The sequence below is a fragment of the Carassius gibelio genome, chromosome B22 (genome assembly GCF_023724105.1).
Source record: "Carassius gibelio isolate Cgi1373 ecotype wild population from Czech Republic chromosome B22, carGib1.2-hapl.c, whole genome shotgun sequence".
Classification (NCBI taxonomy): Eukaryota; Metazoa; Chordata; class Actinopteri; order Cypriniformes; family Cyprinidae; genus Carassius; species Carassius gibelio.
In genome coordinates this window covers 9,260,577-9,274,143 of record NC_068417.1, presented here as the reverse complement: position 1 = coordinate 9,274,143, position 13,567 = coordinate 9,260,577, and the positions used below count along the sequence as shown (strand labels likewise).

The 13,567-nt window shown below is 38.8% G+C and overlaps 2 protein-coding genes across 5 annotated transcripts in view; both read left to right on the top strand.

The window, feature by feature from the left end:
* The window catches only part of LOC127987318 (uncharacterized), a 140,328-nt gene that overhangs the window by 87,298 nt on the left and 39,463 nt on the right, over positions 1 to 13,567 (top strand). The window lies entirely within an intron of this gene.
* LOC127987326 (uncharacterized) overlaps positions 1 to 13,567 on the top strand; it is a 256,216-nt gene that overhangs the window by 235,941 nt on the left and 6,708 nt on the right. The window lies entirely within an intron of this gene.

Sequence of the window (13,567 nt, the reverse complement as noted above, 5' to 3'; positions counted from 1 at the left end):
AGGTAAGAAAAACATCATCAAAGTAGTCCATGTGACATCAGAGGCTCAGTTAGAATATTTTGAAGCATCGAAAATACATTTTGGTCCAAAAATAGCAAAAACTATGACTTTATTCAGCATTGTCTTCTCTTCCGTGTCTGTTGTAAGAAAGTTCAAAACAAATCAGTTTGTCATATCAGGTTTGCGAACTAATCATTAGATGTAACCGGATCTTTTTGAACCAGTTCACCGAATCGAACTGAATCGTTCTAAACGGTTACGTGTCTCCAATACCCATTAATCCGCAAATGACTTAAGCTGTTAACTTTTTTAATGTGGCTGACACTCCCTCTGAGTTCGAACAAACCAATATCCCGGAGTAATTCATGTACTCAAACAGTACACTGACTGAACTGCTGTGAAGAGAGAACTGAAGATGAACACAGAGCCGAGCCAGATAACAAACAAAACATTGACTCGTTCATGAGTCAAGAACCATTTCTGTCAGACGCGTCCGATTCGAGAACCGAGGAGCTGATGATACTGCACATGTGTGATTCAGCGTGAAGCAAACCGACACACAGAGCGTCTGAACTGAACTGATTCTTTTGGTGATTGATTCAGAAATTATTCTGTGCTAATGTTATGAGCGTGGGTAAACCGAAGGCTTGAATCAAGGGCAATCATCACCAATGACGCCATTACGTCGTTCGCAAAAGAACCGGTGAACCGTTATCTTCAACCGGTTTATTGAATCGAACTGTCCGAAAGAACTACTGGTGTTTTGAAAACCGATGCAACCGGTTCTTCACTCGTGAATGAGTCAATGTTTTGTTCGTTATCTGGCTTGGCTCGGTGTTCATCTTTCAGTTCTCTCTTCACAGCAGTTCAGTCAGTTTACTGTTTGAGTGCATGCATTACTCCGGGATATTGGTTTGTTTGAACTCACAGGGAGTGTCAGCCACATTAAAAAAGTTAACAGCTTAAGTCATTTGTGGATTAATGCGTATTGGAGACGCAAACTGTTTAAAACGATTCAGTTCGATTTGGTGAACTGGTTCAAAAAGATCCGGTTACATCGAATGATTCGTTGACGAACCGGATATGACAAACTGCTTTGTTTTGAACTGTCTAACAACAGACACAGAAGAGAAGACAATGATGAATAAAGTTGTAGTTTTTGCAATTTTTGGACCAAAATGTATTTTCGATGCTTCAAAATATTCTAACTGAGCCTCTAATGTCACATGAACTACTTTGATGATGTTTTTCTTACCTTTCTGGACATGGACAGTAGACCGTACACACAGCTTTAATGGAGGGACTGAGAGCTCTCGGACTAAATCTAAAATATCTTAAACTGTGTTCAGAAGATAAATGGAGGTCTTATGGGTTTGGAACGACATGAGGGTGAGTCATTAATGACATAATTTTCATTTCTGGGTGAACTATCCCTTTAAGTAAACAAACATGGATTTCAATTGCATTACTCTGTCACAACCCCTTTTCTGTTTGTTCTCCGTGTATGTTTGTTTGATCCAGATGAAATATCAGTGAAGGAGGGAGATTCACTCACTATAAACTCCGGTCATACTGAAATAACAACGGGTGAAATGTTTTTTTGGTTGTATATGAATGAAATTGCTTTAATAGCTAGAACCAAACAATGGGACGACAATATCACTGTGTATGATGATGTTCTTGATGGGAGATTCAGAGACAGACTGAAGCTGGACGATCAAACTGGATCTCTGACCATCACAAACATCACAACTCAACATGCTGGACGTTATGTGCTCCTGAAAGAGAGAGGACCGATAAATCAGTTATTTAAAGCTCTCAGTGTTTCTGTCTATGGAAAGTAGAGAGCAGATTCAAAAGAGCTGAACAAGAGCAAGCACATATTCACACATCAGAAACATAAAGGATGATGTTATTTCTTAGATTATTCCTCTGATATTGATGTGGTTAATTTTCAAATGCTCAGATATGCTCAAAATATCAAATGCAAGTATTTGTCTTGGTCAATACTGAAGATTACCAAAGATTCTCGCATTCAGTAATTTTTTATATTTGATTTCAAATGTTCCTCTCTTGCAGTGTTATTATTGTACACTTTCAGTTTAAAGCTTTGTCTATTTATCTGTCAGATCAGACACACAGATCTCAGTCTATTTGTCATCTGTATTTGCTTGCCTTTACCAATAAACTCTTCTCGCTCTGAGGTTCACGAGTGTTTCCATTTTTTATTACATTTATTATGTTGAGCACTTCCTGGAGGAATACTAAGGTAAGCAGTACATATTCATTTTTACATTATTATTAAGCTTATACTTATGAAATGTCATTTTTACTATTTTTACTTATTAGTATTATATTGTTATTTTTGTAGACTTTCTTAAGCAATTCACATATACAGCAAAACATTACAAATTGTATGATTGTACTGAGAGGTGTAGCTACTGTACATTCAAACAGCAAAAGAAAATAAAAGAAATCCATGATAGCATTTCCACAACTTTCCAAAAGAGGAGTAAATGTAGAGTATGAATGTGTTTTAATACGTTATTTATATTTTTTTTAATCTAAGATTACGGGATTAAAGTCATAATAAAGTAATAAAGTCAAGAATAAAGTAAAGCTGCAAATCATTTAATATTGGTCAACTGTTTTATAATTTAAATGTTAAATGACCGACAGCTATATCCAGTGATGCAAACTACATAACTTTATTCCCCCTTAAATATGGAGATTTTGAGAGAGAGAGATTGAAGTTACTTGTGTACCTGCATCTGTCACTCGGTTCAAACAACAAAACTGAGGCTGTATTCACACCTGTCTTCAACTCAAGTTCAAGTTTTTATCTGATCATCAAAATGCTTAAGTACTGTATACATACAGCATGCATTAAAGTCACCATTCAAAAAAAATGTTAAACTCTTATGTTTTTAATGGAATACAATGTTTATTATTAATTATTTATCAGTATAACTTCATTGTTATAATTTTTTATATATTCATGTGCCCTAGTAATCTTTAATCAAAAACGTTAACCTCCCCCTCCCCCTCTTCGGGTCAAGAGCTATGGTACAAGGGTGGAGCTAGTGGCGTGAGGGGTAAATTGAACTCTGGTGGAAAAACTGAAGCTGATGCTTCACTTTAGAGTAATCAATGCATCGACTAGTGCTGACGCAAGCCATGGGGGAGTACACTACCCTTAAAAGTTGAAAGGATATTAGAATATAACCACAACATTACTCTTAGGACATCGCAAACTATTATTTATTTATTTTTTTCATGTTATTCAGGCAGTGTCTCTTTCTCTTGCGTGCTCTTAGGTATGTGTTGTGCTGTTGATCATCCTTGTCATCATCTTCCTCAATAAATACAAAAATTCTTCATGTTAGGCTGTTGATGGTGAATCCAGTGGAGAGAAATCCTCTCACAACTAACTGTAAACTGGCATTCCGATCTGCCTTAAATTTGTAACCAACGCCCCAACTTCCAACGATCCAATCAATTCCCGAAGGACGAAACCAAGTCCCGCTCTCTCATTTCAGATGTCTTTTCACTTGGATAGACATGACAGTACAGAAAAAAATGCTACTTCTGTTTCATTGTGCCTTTAAAAAGGGGTGGGCAGTATTGGTAAACCACAATACTGGTTATTTTAGATGTTGGTCACCTCATTGCACCACAGAGAAGCTTCACATCAGTGCATCAGCCATTTCTTTGATGGCCTTGTCTTTTTTGTATTTGTAAACTGAAACCTTTGAAAATGTTTCACAAATTTTGGTTCTGTTTTTTTTTTTTTTTTTTGGCATCTGGTCGGTGAGCAGTGGTGGACAGTAACGGAGTAGCTTTACTTCGTTACTGTACTTAAGTACATTTTTCAAGTATCTGTACTTTACTGGAGTAGTTTTATTTTGAGTAACTTTTACTTTTACTTCACTACATTCCAAATCATAAGATCGTACTTTTAACTTCACTACATTTCATAAAACATATCGTTACTCCCTATAACATATCACGTGCTCCGACACGCAGAAGCGGTGTCTGATTCATCATGAACGAACTGAGTCTTTTCAAAATAAACTTTAATCGGATCGCGAATCGCACCAAACGATTCGTTTATGAATTAGAATGATCCGATTGCAGCTGTTCTGGAGTCGACCACTCACTGATTCAAATGAACCGTTAAGTGCGAGTCTACAGAAGTAAGAAGCGGGAGATCTTGTGAGCGTGCGTGCGTCTGATGTTGCTAAAAGTAAGTTATTAATGTCGAAATTTAGGATTAATTATTGTAACTGAAAATCATATTTAGGTCAAAATTGTCAGTTGTTTGGGAACTAAATCCGCTGTAAAGAGTGATCTGTTTAAGCCCACTGAAATGCTGACATGCAGACACATCAATCAGCGTCTCTGTGTTTTAGGTTAAAAAATAAAATAAAATAACCTTAAACTAACACAGATTAAATAAAATAACTCATGCATGTCCAAATTCCCCGCTACCGTAATATTAACAGTTTTATTAAAATGCTACCATGACGTCTGTTTTTATATTGTTTATTAACAGTAACATTATACATATATTGTTTGGATTAACTAGACGTTAGACAGACATGAATGTTTATTCATAACAGTACTGAAAATAAGTAAATATTGTAGCTGATGCTAAATGTCTAGCTAACAAGCTTGCTGGTGCTAACTTGAGGTAATTTTTATAAATAATGTCCAAATATTTTTATTCAACCACCTATATATATATATGTATATAGATTACATCTAGGGACAAAAGAAAGGATGTGATGTTCAGAACGTGGTAACTAGTAATTATCAAAGAGGGGAAGAGATGCACCCCGTTTGGCCAGGGGTGTTTTTACACCACAGACAAGGTTTGAGAAGGAAAAAATCATTATGAAAATATAATGATATTTTCCTTAAAATGTTCTTCCTAACTTCAGGCCTTATTATCATGTCATATATAACTGTGAGGTTCTGTAAAACCACAAACTTTAAAACACTTTCACAGATCACAGATTCCAAAATAATATTTGGTAGCACAACTATTAATAGTTCTAATAATAAATCATCATATTTTTATGATTTCTAAAGATCATGTGACACTGAAGACTGGAGGAATGATGCTGAAAATACAGCTGCACATCACAGAAATAGATTATATTTTAAAGGATATTAAAATAGAAACCATTATTTTATATATTTTATTTTGATAATTTAGAATTATTAGCCTACTGAAATACAACCTTTTTTTTGTTTCAAACAGTTCAATGAACAATAATAAATGAAGTACCTGGAGCTGACAATGAAGTAAATGTATAATAATTAGCAAAGATTATTAATTTAGCGCTGTAAACGCGCGTGTGAGGGGCGGAGATGCGCCGCAGAGCGTCAGACGCGCGTGAGGACCAAACACAGCAGTAGGAAACTTCACTCCTCTTATTATTTCTCTTTTACTATAGCGATTTATTTTTAGACACGTGATCTGAGTCTTTCATAGATTTGTAGAGTTATTAGAGTATAGAGTTATTAGAGAAATTGATTTTTTTTTTTTTTTACATTCTTTGGTCGAAGTTTTCAGATCGGCAATTCGGAGCCTGTTCGCGACTCTATTGATTCAGATCGGCACTTCGGAGCCTGTTCACGACTCCGTTGATTCAGATCGGCACTTCGGAGCCTGTTCGCGACTCAGTTGATTCAGAACGGCACTTCGCAGCCTGTTCGCGACTCGGTTGATTCAGATCGGGACTTCGGAGCCTGTTCGCGACTCGGTTGATTCAGATCGCCACTTCGGAGCATGTTCGCGACTCGGTTGATTCAGATCGGCACTTCGGAGCATGTTCGCGACTCGGTTGATTCAGATCGGCACTTCGGAGCCTGTTCGCGACTCGGTTGATTCAGATCGGCACTTCGGAGCCTATTCGCGACTCGGTTGATTCAGATCGTCACTTCGGAACCTGTTCGCGACTCGGTAGATTCAGATCGGCACTTCGGAGCCTGTTCGCGACTCGGTTGATTCAGATCGGCACTTCGGAACCTGTTCGCGACTCGGTAGATTCAGATCGGCACTTCGGAGAATGGTCGCGACTCGGTTGATTCAGATCGGCACTTCGGAGCCTGTTCGCGACTCGGTAGATTCAGATCGCCACTTCGGAGAATGGTCGCGACTCGGTTGATTCAGATCGGGACATCGGAGCATGTTTGAGATTTTTTTAATTCAGATCTGGACATCGAAGCAGGAAGTTTTTGTCAAACAGTTAATTGGTGATAAATGAATATTTGGACTTGAGGCTTTTTTTTACTTGTCGATTCAGCATGTACACAAAAAGGTGGACACACTCTAGACTTAATCTTCAGTAGAGCTCTAAACTTTTCATCCATTGTTATTAAAGACGTTATTCATAACCGTACTGAAAATAAGTGAATATCGTTAGCTGATGCTAACTGTCTAGCTAACAAGCTTGCTGGTGCTAACTTGAGGTAGTTTTTATAAATAATGTCCAAATATTTTTATTCAACCACCTATATATATATATATATATATATATATATATATATATATAATATATATAATATATATATATATATAGATTTTATATATATATATATATATATATATATATATATATATATATATAGATTTTATATATATATATATATATATATATATATATATATATATATATATACAGTCAGGTCCATAAATATTGGGACATCGACACAATTCTAATCTTTTTGGCTCTATACACCACCACAATGGATTTGAAATGAAACGAACAAGATGTGCTTTAACTGCAGACTTTCAGCTTTAATTTGAGGGTATTTACATCCAAACCAGGTGAACGGTGTAATTACAACAGTTTGTATATGTACATCCCACTTTTTAAGGGACCAAAAGTAATGGGACAGATTAACAATCATAAATCAAACTTTCATTTTTTAATACTTGGTTGCAAATCCTTTGCAGTCAATTACAGCCTGAAGTCTGGAGATCAATTAGACATCAGCGTACGCTGGGTTTCATGCTCTGCCAGGCCTCTACTGCAACTGTCTTCAGTTCCTGCTTGTTCTTGGGGCATTTTCCCTTCAGTTTTGTCTTCAGCAAGTGAAATGCATGCTCAATCGGATTTAGGTCAGGTGATTGACTTGGCCATTGCATAACATTCCACTTCTTTCCCTTAAAAATCTCTTTGGTTGCTTTCGCAGTATGCTTCGGGTCATTGTCCATCTGCACTGTGAAGCGCTGACCAATGATTTCTGAAGCATTTGGCTGAATATGAGCAGATAATATTGCCCGAAACACTTCAGAACAACACATCCTAATGCTTTTGTCAGCAGCCACATCATCAATAAATACAAGATAACCAGTTCCATTGACAGCCATACATGCCCACACCATGACACTACCACCACCATGCTTCACTGATGAGGTGATCATGAGCAGTTCCTTTCCTTCTCCATACTCTTCTCTTTCCATCACTCTGGTACAAGTTGATCTTTGTCTCATCTGTCCATAGGATGTTGTTCCAGAACTGTGAAGGCTTATTTAGATGTTGTTTGGCAAACTCTAATCTGGCCTTCCTGTTTTAGAGACTCACCAGTGGTTTACATCTTGTGGTGAACCCTCTGTATTCACATGGTGAAGTCTTCTCTTGATTGTTGACTTTGACACACACATACACCTACCTCTTGGAGAGTATTCTTGATCTGGCCAACTGTTGTGAAGGGTTTCTTCACCAGGGAAAGAATTCTTCGATCATCCACCACAGTTGTTTTCCATGGTCTTCCGGGTAGTTTGGTGTTTGGAAAGCAACCAAAGAGATTTTTAAGGGAAAGAAGTGGAATGTTATGCAATGGCCAAGTCAATCACCTGACCTAAATCCGATTGAGCATGCATTTCACTTGCTGAAGACAAAACTGAAGGGAAAATGCCCCAAGAACAAGCAGGAACTGAAGACAGTTGCAGTAGAGGCCTGGCAGAGCATCACCGGGGATGAAACCCAGCGTACGCTGATGTCTAATTGATCTCCAGACTTCAGGCTGTAATTGACTGCAAAGGATTTGCAACCAAGTATTAAAAAATGAAAGTTTGATTTATGATTGTTAATCTGTCCCATTACTTTTGGTCCCTTAAAAAGTGGGATGTACATATACAAACTGTTGTAATTCCTACACCGTTCACCTGATTTAGATGTAAATACCCTCAAATTAAAGCTGAATGTCTGCAGTTAAAGCACATCTTGTTCGTTTCATTTCAAATCCATTGTGGTGGTGTATAGAGCCAAAAAGATTAGAATTGTGTCGATGTCCCAATATTTATGGACCTGACTGTATATATATATATATATATATATATATATATATATATATATATATATATATATATATATATATACATATATATATATATATATAGATTACATCTGGGGAGAAAAGAAAGGATGTGATGTTCAGAACATGGTAACAGTAATTATCAAAGAGGGGAAGAGATGCACCCCGTTTGGCCAGTGGTGTTTTTACACCCCAGACAAGGTTTGAGAAGGAAAAAATCATTATGAAAATATAATTATATTTTCCTTAAAATCTTCAGGCCTTATTATCATGTCATATATAACTGTTGTTCTGTAAAACAACAAACTTTAAAATACTTTGTTCTTACTGGTGAAAATCAGATGGTCATCTCTGTTTTCTCTCAGGTACATCACAGTGTAAGCTTCACAGTGAACATTACTCTCATCAGTGTAGTCCATATCAACAACAAAAATATATCTTGACTCCATATAGTGGTTATTTTGGAAAAAATCCCAGGTATTTTGAGCAGTAGGATTATAAAAAAAATTGCAAACATCTATCTTTCAGTACTTTTTTACTTAAGTACATAAAAATGTAGTACTTTTGTACTTTCACTTGAGTAAAATTGAAAAAGAAGTACTTTTACTTTTACTGGAGTAATATTTTATTATACGTATCTGTACTTTTACGCAAGTACTTGATTTGTGTAGTTCATCCACCACTGTCGGTGAGTTTTATATATTTTTACAACTTCAGTTGTTTCTGTTCTGGTACCATGTACAGTAATACATTATTTTTAATTCAGGTATGAATAGTCACCAAGAGTGGAATTTTGTCATAATTTTGCGTGTATTTGGCCATATAAACTACGGAGAACTGAATTTGGAACACATGCTGTCCGAGAGGCAATTTAGTTTTTTGAGTGCACTGAGTTTTCTTCTGCTGCTCAATGCACTTCATAACATCTTGACTGTTCCCTGCTATCTACACAGCTTAAAACATTAAGTGTGTGCTCTAGGCAGACAGTTCAGTGTATCAGATTTCAATTAATTGTAATTGATTTTTTATTTAGATTATGGATTTGAATGATAATTAAAAATAGATAATGGAGGTAAAATTATGAAACTGGTTGACTAAAATAGTATTAATTTTATTTGTTTGATGGTTTGATCTGCTGCTGGAATGTGTTGTTTCTGAAATCATACCGAGTCCTTGTTGCCACTGTGATACAGTGAAGGTAGGGAACATTTTTGAATATTTTGCCTGTTACCAATATATTATGTTTTAGTAACAAGGTTCAGGAGGAGCGCGTCAGATACCTAGTCTAATCAACACCGGTGGACAACAATCAAGTAATCAATACCATAGTACATACCGCTGACTTACCTCTATCCATTGACGGTTTATCAGCATCCCTCCTCCACCCCATCTCCTCACTTCAAGTTCATTTTACAACTAGACGTGGAAGTGGGGGTAATCTAGGTTCAGGCCATGTTTTGGATACTCATCCACAGGCAACCCATATTGGGCAAAGGGAGGGGCACAACAGGTTTTCAAAACAAAACATGCCCAATTACTACTAGGCAAAAACTTTTGAGCCACTGCCCCTTTGAGGTCCCTTTGAGTGCCCCTTCCGGTCTGATATCTGATTCCTGCCAAGGGAGACGCCCATGTTTAAGAGTATGTCTACATTTAATGTATTCCTCCCCTTAATGGGAATGCTTCTCTTACCTGTTGTGGTCTTGTCGAAGGTGAATTTGAATTGTTATTTAAACATCAGTTAAACTTTTTCATAATCTTACATTAATCAGAAGCCCTTCGTAAAGATACATCTGTGGTTATTCAAAAGGCAGACATCTTAGACAGACATGCATATTAGGCAGAGATACAAAGACAACTTTCTGTTAAGAGACATTTAAATACAATCCTGTATCCTCTTTTAAAACTTCAAGTTCAAGTTTAGCTTTGTTATTCTGCTACATGAGTGGACATACAGTGGAAAGAAATGCCGTGCCTCACAGGTCCACAGTGCAAAATAAATACAGACATACATCAATGAAGTAAAACAGTACAAACCTATACACAATTAACCTACTGACAGATTTTGAACATAAATATACTATACATTCCGAGGTCACCGTGGCCACCAGATCCAGTCTGTGTCCAGATCAGAGGGTCACTGCAGTCACCCGGATCCAGTACGTATCCAGACCAGATGGTGGATCAGCACCTAGAAAGGACCTCTACTGCCCTGAAAGACAGCGGAGACCAGGACAACTAGAGCCCCAGATACAGATCCCCTGTAAAGACCTTGTCTCAGAGGAGCACCAGGACAAGACCACAGGAAACAGATGATTCTTCTGCACAATCTGACTTTGCTGCAGCCTGGAATTGAACTACTGGTTTCGTCTGGTCAGAGGAGAACTGGCCCCCCAACTGAGCCTGGTTTCTCCCAAGGTTTTTTTCTCCATTCTGTCACCGATGGAGTTTCGGTTCCTTGCCGCTGTCGCCTCTGGCTTGCTTAGTTGGGGTCACTTCATCTACAGCGATATCATTGACTTGATTGCAAATTAAAACAGACACTATTTCAACTGAACAGAGATGACATAACTGAATTCAATGATGAACTGCCTTTAACTATCATTTTGCATTATTGAGACACTGTTTTCCAAATGAATGTTGTTCAGTGCTTTGGCGCAATGTATTTTGTTTAAAGCACTATATAAATAAAGGTGATTGATTGATTCCTGAACAAAATCTTAAGACCGGAGGATGCATTGCAAGTTTTACACATTTTGCACTAGTGGATCATAACCGGGTTGTAAGAAGGTCAAATCTGCACAAAAATATGGCTTCCATGTCATTGTTTTCAAGCAGTCATACTGTCAAGATCTCCTGATGGCAAAGGCAAAAAGGCTTTGTCTCTTAGAACGTGGTAGGATTGTTGAGCTGCACAAGCAAGGCCTCTCGCACACGCCATCGCTGCCGAGGTTGGACGCAGTAAGACAGTCATTTTACATTTCTGAAAAAATCCTGAGAGTTATGGGACAAAAAAATCAAGTGGTAGACCCAAAAAGATTTCACCTGGACTGAGCCACAGGATCCGACAGGTTGTCTGTGAAGACAATAAGACGTCATCTGCTAGAGAAGGGCTTCAAGAACAAAAAACATCTTCAAAGGCCAGGTCTCCTCCCACGACACAAACTTGCCCGTTTGGAAGTGCTCTAGTGCAGTGTGGGTCCGTGCTCTCCCGTGGCGTTGGGACTGGCGGTCACACGCTGCTTTCTATGGGCAAAGGAAAAGACAGTGTTAGCCGAGTCTTGTGGAGACATCTCTCACCTCTGTGCCCGCTTGCGGGGTTTAAATGTGCAGCGGCTGATGGCACACAGGTGTGACCGCTCAGCCCATGATGAGTAGGCGCAGGTGTCTGCGCCATTGCCAGGGTGACGCTGATGAGTGCTCGGGACACGTGTCACAGTATGCTGGTCCTTTCAAAATTCAAAGAAGAATAAATGAGGTCACATACAAACCAGAGCTTCCTGCTAACTATCGTACCTCTTCATCCTTTCATGTTTCCCTTCTCAAACTGGTCCACCCGGATGCTGACCGCAACCATGAGACTCATGAACCGCCTCCACTGCTGGACATTGATGGAGCGCCAGCCTACAAGGTCACTGAGCTATTGGGCTCCAGAAGGAGAGGGGGTCAGTTCCAATACTTGGTGGACTGGGGGGGCTATGGACCTGAGGACAGGTCATGGGTAGCTGCCAGCAACATTCTGGATCCTTCCCTCAAGGAGGACTGTCATCGAGCCAGACCTGATCGACCAGCACCATGACCACGGGGATGTCCATGCCAAGTGACAGGAGGGACTCAAAGGAAGGGGGATTCTGTGATGCCAAGCCAGCAGAGGGAAACTTCGCCTGAGTACTGACTGTTCACTGCTCCCTCTGCTTCTAGTCACTTCCTGTTTGACACTATTTAACAGAGTCAGGGTCTTCCCACTTTGCGAAGTATTGCCAGTTTAACTGCCTTACCAAGCGTTTTCCCATTGATTATTCTGACTGCCTGTTTGTGTATGATTCTGCCTGTTTTCACGTTCTTGCTTCTTGAATTGCCCCATTGGATTAACTGCCTGATTGGGCTGATTTTTGTGTTTGAAACTTTTCGCCTGCCTACTTGTCTCTACACCCCTTGTGCATGTTGAAAGATCGGACTGCCATTACGGTACTAACTCTCTAACTGGTTTAACGATGCTGTTGATAAGATTCTGCAAATGGATTCTAATACTACCTCAGCCTCCTCGTTACAACAAGAGTTGCTATAACACTTGTATATCTCTCTTCTTTTGTTGATTTTGATTGCTTCCATTGTCCTCATTTGTAAGTCGGCTTGGATAAAAGTGTCTGCTAAATGGCTAAATGTATAAAATACAAACATTCAATTTAATTCAATTTAAGTTTATATGTATAGCGCTTTTTACAATACACATCATTACAAAGCAACTTTACAGAAAATTACGTTTCTACAATATTTAGTATTAGCTTATAAGTGGTGACTGTCAGTTTGTGTGCATATGACAGGATTTTTCAGGGAAAATTCATACAAGGCATAGTCAGCCAGACGATGAACATTACTAATATTATTAATAATTAATAATTATTATATGATGCAGTCACACTTGGCAATATTTGTTAGTTCTGTATGTTGTTTCAGGGTTGGCATCATCTGAGGTCCTCTGAGGGGTCAGCATCATCTCTTCTCAGGTGTTCTGGATCCAGACTGGAGCTTGTGTAAATCCTAGTTACCCGTGGCAAAACATAGAAACAAATAGAGACATCATTAGCATAGCTGCTGTTCCAACAAAGTAAAATTAATTAGTTTAACCCAAGCTACGGATCACTCGGGAAGCTGAGGAGTAACAGATGAAGATGTTTATTAACAAAGACACAAACAGAGGAGCAGGTAGTGAGGAGTGAATGGGAGTTTGGATCCGTGCTGGGAAGGTTGTGACTTCTTGGAGGGAACGGTGAACCACACACACGCACTTCGGGGGACTGGGTGTAGAAGGAGGCACATGGATGGAGGCGACTGGGATTCCCCTACTGCTGGGAAAGGACCGCTCCCACTCCAGTGGTTGAGGCGTCCAGTTCCACCACGAAAGGTCGATCGGGGTCCAGGTTTACTAGGAGTGGGGCGGTCGTAAAGGCTTGTTTGAGGGCTTGGGAGGTTTGCTTCCTGTTGGTAGATCACTTCATAACAAAAGTATTGGTGC